The following is an 8,035-nucleotide window of genomic DNA, read 5'->3' as shown; positions in this document are numbered from 1 at the left end:
CTGTCGTATAATCACCATCCAGGCCCATACCTGACCTTCCCGCCTCCCCGCCAAGGAAAAGAGCGCGCGCGCGTGCGAATTAAATTAAATAAAATGTAGTTTCACTGGTCGATACCATTCACAACGTAAACAAAAACAAACGTACAGACACAAACACTGTAATACTGTGCCGAGTGAGAAACACATAACCTCAGTTAAATTTACAAAAGTGAAGTGGAAATAACCCAAATGCAGCGTAGGAAATGCTGCAGAATGGCAAAAACTGCAAAGTGTGTTTGTGGAACGAAGTCTTACGACATCAACCGCTGGTAGCAACAAGACAAAAAACAGTGGTTTGGAGAATATGAAAAGAAACACCGTATCTAACTTGCACTCCAACTTTATTGACAAAACGCTGTTTTTAACGTAAAACAACCACAAGTTACAGACATATGTATCCAATTTGCAGAATAACCACGCAAGATGCTTTATAAATAAAAGTGAAACGTGTTTGCCATAATTCTCTTTAATTAAACTTCAGTAAGCTCAAGAAGGAAAACCAACAATAACTGATCACGTATTATTAATTATATAGAGACCAAAAATCTGCTCTTTAGAAAATAAAATGTATTTCTGAAACAAAATTCTCGTGAACCGTAAGGTATATCCGGTTGGCAGTAGACAGTAGTTTAGCCAACGGCCTTGCCTCAGTGGTAACACCGGTTCCCGTCAGATCACCGAAGTTAAGCGCTGTCGGGCAGGGCCAGCACTTGGATGGGTGACCACCCGGTCTGCTGAACGCTGTTGGCAAGCGGGGAGCACTCAGCCCTTGTGAGTCGAACTGAGGAGCTACTTGATTCAAAAATAGCGGCTCCGGGCTCGGAAACTGACATACGGCCGGGAGAGGGGTTTGCTGACCACATGCCCCTCTATCCCCGCATCCAGTGACGCCTGTGGCTGAGGATGACACGGCAGCCGGTCGGTACCGCTGGTCCTTCCAAGATCTGTTCGGACGGAGTTTAGTTTTTTTAGTAGACAGTAGTTTGATGCAGTGTTACTTGACTTCCAGATGGCGTTCGATAGTTCCGCACTATTTCCTAATGAATAAAATACGAGCGTAGAGAACATCAGACCAGCTCACAGATTGGACTGAGGAATTCGAAGCCAGTAGAAGAGCAGTGGAACCACTCACGTTCATTAAATATCTGTGAGGGCGATTACGATGCGATTTTAGGTCGAACGACGACTTAAAACTAATCGTTACGATAGTTAGATGACATAGTGTTGAAACGTTCCTCATTCATATTTTATTTATTTATTTATTTATTTATGCATTTATTTTACCTGGCAAGATTAGGGCCTTCAGGCCCTCTCTTACACCTAACCAGGCATACTCAGATTCAACAAATTTCAGTTTCTACAGAACATTAAGGACATATAACATGTTATACAGTATTAATGTTACAGAAAAAATTAGAGATTATAAAAGTACTACAATGATAATTATAACAATCAAAAAGTAATTATAATAATCAAGAATAATAATAATAGTAATGACTATGTATAGGAAAGTGAACATATTTTTTCTTTTATGAATGTCAGTCCTATTGCTAGTTGGGAATTTTCTCGTTATATTCTTGCAGCTTGTGAGTTATTCTCATCAAGCAGAGACATAAGACGATAGAATGGGGTGAAAGAGATATAGAAAAGGTAGATAAGTTAGAGGAGGAGAAATAGAATGGTAAAATTCGAAGCTATGATGGAGAGGAGAAAGAAAAAGATGAGAGGGGCACGACAATGGTGGCTATAACGTCCCTAATATGTAAGTCTTGAGTTCCCTCTTGAATGTTAAGTGGTTCTGGATAAGACGCAGATTACAGGGGAGCGCGTTCCATAGTCGTATGGCTGAGATGGAGAATGACACAGAGAAAGATTTTGTGTTATGTAAAGGTACAGCCAAGATGCTAGATGTATCCGATCTAGTATTGCGGTTGTGGAATGATGATAGGTGTTTAATGCGAGAAGATAAGTATTGGGGGCACCAGTGGCTAAGAAATCGTTGAAGTAGGCACATCGTGTGGAGATCGCGTGCCTTCTATGGGCGTATCCAACCTAGCTGGGAGTATGAAGGACTGATATGATCATACAACCGTATATTGCATACGTATCTAACGCAAGCATTCATCACTAGCTCGAGGCATCTCGAATTTTCACTATTTGTGCCGTGTTGAACTACATCACAGTAGTAAAGATTAGGCAAGACTAGTGTTTGGACTAATTTTTGTTTAACATGGGTTGGAAATATTTTTCTAAATTTTTGCATGTAGGGAGGAGAGCGATTTCCGGCAAGCTGTGACTGTTTGTTCTTCCCAGTTTAGGTGTTCATCCAAGATTATTGGTTCAAATGGCTCTGAGCACTATGGGACTCAACTGCTGAGGTCATTAGTCCCCTAGAACTTAGAACTAGTTAAACCTAACTAACCTAAGGACATCACAAACATCCATGCCCGAGGCAGGATTCGAACCTGCGACCGTAGCGGTCTTGCGGTTCCAGACTGCAGCGCCTTTAACCGCACGGCCACTTCGGCCGGCTCCAAGATTATTCCAAGGTCTACTACAGTCGATTCTCACATTTTTGTCCCAAATAAAGCACGCGGAATTCTATCGTTCAGAGCAGCTGCTTGGATAAAATCATTCGTGGATATTATTGTTTAAAGGCTCATGAACGCAGATGGTGATGTCCACGAACATCTTCCAACGTATGAATGACAGTGTATTTGGTAATTATTCACTGAATGAGTGGATTTGAATGGGCAGGTAATTGTGATGTCGGTACGACTGCTCAGTATACGAGGGCGTGCTTAAAATAAGACCTCCCAAATTTTTATGTGAGAAGTAAGAGATTTAAAAAAAAGATTGTTAAAATTCTACAACCTTATTATTCATATCTACGGATTTGCAGCCGTCTGCCACTACAGGGCTCCGAATTGAAGTGTGTAACGTAAATATGTCCGTGTGTTAGAAAAAGCGTGCTGTAATCGAGTTTCGAATTCGAGGAGCTCACCACAACAATTCAAGACCACACGCGAGCACTGTGACATCTGCAACAATCTGACGCTTTGATTTCACTGTTATCGATCATCCTCCACATAGTCCACACTTGGCCCCATCCAATTTTCCTCTGTTTTCAAAACTTAAAGAACATCTTCGAGGACTCCATTTTGGTAGTGATGAAGCGATACAAGCAGAGATAAGTTGAGCTCAGTGAACAAAGTCGAACCTACTACACTGACGGTGTTAAGAAACTGGTCTCTCGTTGGGATAAATGTACCCATTGCCAGGCTGACTACGTTGAGAAATAAATATATAGTCACGAAGAATAAATGTACAGAGTGTTAATAACATTAGTTTTATTTAAAAGGCTTTAAGGGTTTATGAAGAAAAAATCCCCGTACCGTTGTAAGAGATACAGAGGCGAGCTAGTGTGCCGGGACTTACCCATTTCACTACTACTAGCGCCATTTAACTTTGAGGCTTAGAATTTAGAGTGATAGACCACTTTGATTGGAACGTACCGTAGAAGTCCGATAGGGAAATTATTATTATTGTCAGGAATATTATTATTATATTACTATGTTGGTGGGTGTGAACTTTTACTGACTATATTAATTAGTTCCTACTCAAAAATTTTATTTATAGGCATAGTTCTTGATCTCACCGAGTAAATAAGAAATAGTAACGTTTTATTTCAGTGAATACGAAGAGTACTGTGACTTACACACTGGATATTATGGTCAGTATGTTCTCCGTCGCTTTTTGGCTGACTGCAGAAATAGTTTTCAGGCTCTTGTGAAATGGAGAAGCTTTAGTTTATTTATTCTACCCGTCACCGCACGTATGGTTTTTATCACCCGGTAAACTGAACTGTGAAAATGATCGGTAAATAACAGGGAACTCCGTAAGGAATAACAGGCTACCAAAGTGAAATATGCCGGAACCAGTGCGAGAAGAGCTTAAAGATTTTCTCGTGAGTGTAGAGACTAAATTCGGAATATTTGCCACAGTAACCTTCAACGTGACGGAAGGAGTCAAGAAGGCGTCTCTACATTGCAACTACCACTGGCGCTGGGCTTAGGAGAAGGCGGTGCATCGTCACAGAGCTACGGAGCTGCGTGGACCTGCAAGCTACTGCGCACGCTCACTGGTGCACAGCCCCAGCATGGAGTTATTGCAGTAAGCGATAATCGGCGCCATCCTCACCACAGCTGTTGCTACTACCGCCTGCATTACGTCGCAAAGCGTCGCATCACGTTTGCTGGTACACTGTACCGACATCGATCATCGAGGTCAAGCAATTAAGTTAAGTCAATAAAACTTAAAGTATTTGTTAACTGATTCTAAGAGGCTATTAAAAATGGAAACTAATGTTAGGGCTGATGTGAAGGTTAAGAAAGAACCAGTGTCTGATGATTAAACTTCAGGATTAAATTATACTTAAATTAATGAGGATAATTCAATCGAAGGAATAAATTCAAAATCTAACTGTGATTTGTCAAAAGCAGAATTTGAGGTAAATTTCAGTGTTAATGACAAGTTTTTAATGACAAGGCAACTGAGGCTGAAGTCAAAAAAAGTAAAGTAGAATTAACAGAGAGAATTAACAGAATTATAAGATAATTAAACTGGCTTCAGTATCGCCTACATTCAGCCACGTCAGGAAATTCTCCTTTAAAAAACTCCTTTAAAAATGGTGGAAATGCCAAGTGGCAAGGTAGAGGCACAAAACTGAATGTAATTACTTTTATCTAAACTTGAATCACATCTTAAAGAGGTGAACAGTAAGCTTGAATCTAGTAGTAAAGAACTAACCGATGAAATGACCACAAAACTGAATAGCTTGGATTATAAAATTAGTTATAACCACCAAGATCTGCAAGTCAAAGCAGGGCAACAGCTAAACAAATTGCATAGTATTTTTAAAACGGAAATTGATGAAGTTCGCAAAGATGTCAAAATTGCAGATGAGCTTGAGGAAGGGAAGTTGTCAGAAACAACAGTCAATGAATCCAGATTTTGCTCTGAACGATTTGAGGAAGTAAATAATAAAGTAAATGCTTGTCTAAAGTATATTAGGAAAGTGAAGTCTGACTGTGTGAAATTATGTGATGATGTAGATAAAAAATTTTCTGACAGAGTGCGGACAGTAGAACTACAAGTAGAGGAACTAAATACTAGTATTACTAGTTTTGAGAGAGTTCTGGAGTGGTAAAAGGTTTACTTTAGGTCGTGGAGCAGTTAAAGCGTTATCTAGAAAGTGGGTTTCGTGGCTGCCACAACTGACAGAAAATAAGTGATTATCATTAGACTAGAATGTAAGCTGCCTTCGTATATGCAGAAAAGAATCATTTCCGCACTTAGAGATAATGTGGATAAGTTCATTCAATACCTGCAGCGAGTAGAAAGAGTTGCTGCTGTTGAGGAGTAGGTGCAAAATAATAAGTGTTCTAACAATCACGTAAACATGCGAATTAATGACAGTGGGAACGTGAATGTTAGAAATATGGAGGATCGTGGTCGAGACTGTGGTAGAGGAAGAGCCACTGCCACCGCGCTTTCGCAATAATAATTATGACGAAGGCAAGAATGTAAGTAATGTGCTGTTGCTACAAGACGAAGAGCAGAATGCCACCCTATCTGAATTTAAATCGAATGAACACAATAGGCCGCATGTGGGGAACTAAGTCCTGTCTATGAAGAAACAGGCACCCACCAGGCGGAAAAAGTAACACAGCCAGTAACAGAAACACAGACTACAGTCAGTCAACGCACGCAAACCGATAACAGGGACAATGAAACAGGAACAGGCAGCACTAGTGATGTGCTAAACAACTCTCATTATGTAGCTGACAGCATTTTCGATATATTAGAAAAATGGGTAAAGAAGGAAATAGAACGCTACAGGTAATAGGGAAGAACAAATTAACGGGTTTTAATCAGATAACGACGAAGATGTAGTAAAGTCTTACATCTTTGACAACGATGGCAATCCGAAGGCTAAAGTTTCGGTAGAGAAAGTAGAGTCAGTTTTGCAAGGTTTTGAAGACGAAGAGTTGTTGGATGTAGGGGGTAGCAATAATAATGTAGATCTGAAGCCTATCATAACTCACAGAAATTAAATTCTTAAGGGGTCTGCCTCTGTGGTAGATACACAGTTTGGCGTAATGTGAGGTCTCAGCTGGAAGGAACTTTATTTGCTTTCGAGTGTCATTCTCTTCTTCTATTCTATCTGTAGTATATAAGTAATATATGCTGTTAGTTTCTAATGTCTTCCTAGTTAGTAAGAATGATTCCCGAAAATGACTATGACTGGATGATGACTTACAAGAAAATATGAGAGGTAACTTGCAGTGGTAAATTCTAATTACTAAAGTAACAGTAGGTAACTAGCAGCACCAGTGATAGAAAAATAATGGCTGAAGTAAATAAATAATAAATGAGATCCACAAAAAGGGTTAGTAACAGTAAAAATGCAGATACTTTGCGGTAAGAAAAGTAATTCAAGCTGTAAATTTCTGAAATCTGGTACAACAAACTCCGTATAAACTAATAATTTTCAATTGGAATTAAGATTGTCTGTAGATAAGGGAGGGTAATAAACTGATGCAACTATAGGCAAGTCGAAGTGTTTTGATATTAATTAAAGGAGATGTGTGGAAGTGGTGTGAGGATCACACCAAAAATATATGTAAATAATGAGACCAGTAGGCTGACAAAGATTAAAGGGAGAAAGAAGTGTCGAAATATATTTATAACTGAAGATATGGAGAAATAGGAATAAGTAAGTCAGTAGGCTGAAATATGTGATAAAATAGTGTAAAAGCGGTGAACAGTTCCCTCGCATCTCGTAAAAAAGCCTGAGAAACACGTAATTTTGTGTAAGGCAGATGGTCATTTAACATACAAATATTGACACATACAGACAACAATACAGGTAAATGAATGTGTTAAGAAATGCAGATTGTAGAGTATTGGCATAGTATAGTAAAACTGCTTTTTGATTATGTGTGTGACAACTCAGAGTAACTGCTGTCGAACAAATGACTTGTTTTGCATACTAGTGTGTATGATAACTGAGCCCTACGATGATATAACCTACAAATGTTGTTCAGTTTTATGAGTAAAACAACATCTAAGGTAATGAACTAAATTGAAAACTAGTCAACAATGTGTCTATTTTAAAAACCTATGTTGATTTTCAAGGCATAATAGCTATGGTTAAAAAATTTGCAAAGTTTGTGATGCAAGCTTAATAACGAAGTGATATGTCAAGATCGGCGACATAACGTACCGCCAGCAATCATTTTGAAAAAAGTTAATAATAGTTTTCCAAATAAATTTAAAAAAAAAGAGAAACGAAAAAGTTCATTGTGATAAATTCTCAATTGTTTATTTAAATTGTAGTAAGAAAATAGAATATAGAATGTGTTTTGTCCTCCATTAGATGAAAGATGAGAATAGAAGCTTAGGCTATGTTATCTGTTTTTCAGAGACACGGAGGCGTCACGAAAGGCAGCCAACAAGCTGTATTGGAGAAAAATCCTCCGCTTTCCTTTTTGTAATTATATCATGAAGAATGCCATACGTAGTCTCTTCCCACACACTACCTTAAATGTTGTAGTAAAAGTGTTTCACAAGTACACACATAACAGTGCCTAAGACTGTGATTAAATGCGTGAGCACTGAAAAGTGAAAAGTTTTTGTGTTTACCTTTCTGGTAAAGACTGAAAATTCCAAATGAAAAAATTAATTTCTAATAATCGAAAATTTTTTTTCATGTCTCTATATTATTTATTTACATGGTTTGTAAAAATCCACTGTATATTACTTTTATGGGTTTAATATTAAGGAAAATTTTGAAAAAATCAATTTCATTTAAAAGAAACTTGAAGACGCAGATCAGAGGTCATGTTCTACTGTCAGTTCCATTCTAAGAATTTTAGCCCATAAAGTCTAAATGCAGTCGAGCTAAAACTTGTTCAGTTACTAAAGCGAAATT

The 8,035-nt window shown here is 38.4% G+C and overlaps 1 pseudogene; it reads left to right on the top strand.

Moving 5' to 3' along the window:
* Window positions 1-671: 671 nt before the first annotated feature.
* LOC126186046 (5S ribosomal RNA) lies at window positions 672-789 on the top strand (annotated as a pseudogene).
* The last annotated feature ends 7,246 nt before the right edge of the window (window positions 790-8,035 follow it).

The sequence above is a fragment of the Schistocerca cancellata genome, chromosome 4 (genome assembly GCF_023864275.1).
Source record: "Schistocerca cancellata isolate TAMUIC-IGC-003103 chromosome 4, iqSchCanc2.1, whole genome shotgun sequence".
NCBI lineage: Eukaryota > Metazoa > Arthropoda > Insecta > Orthoptera > Acrididae > Schistocerca > Schistocerca cancellata.
The sequence above is the reverse complement of the archived record's forward strand: the minus strand, read 5'-3'. Positions and strand labels throughout refer to the sequence as shown.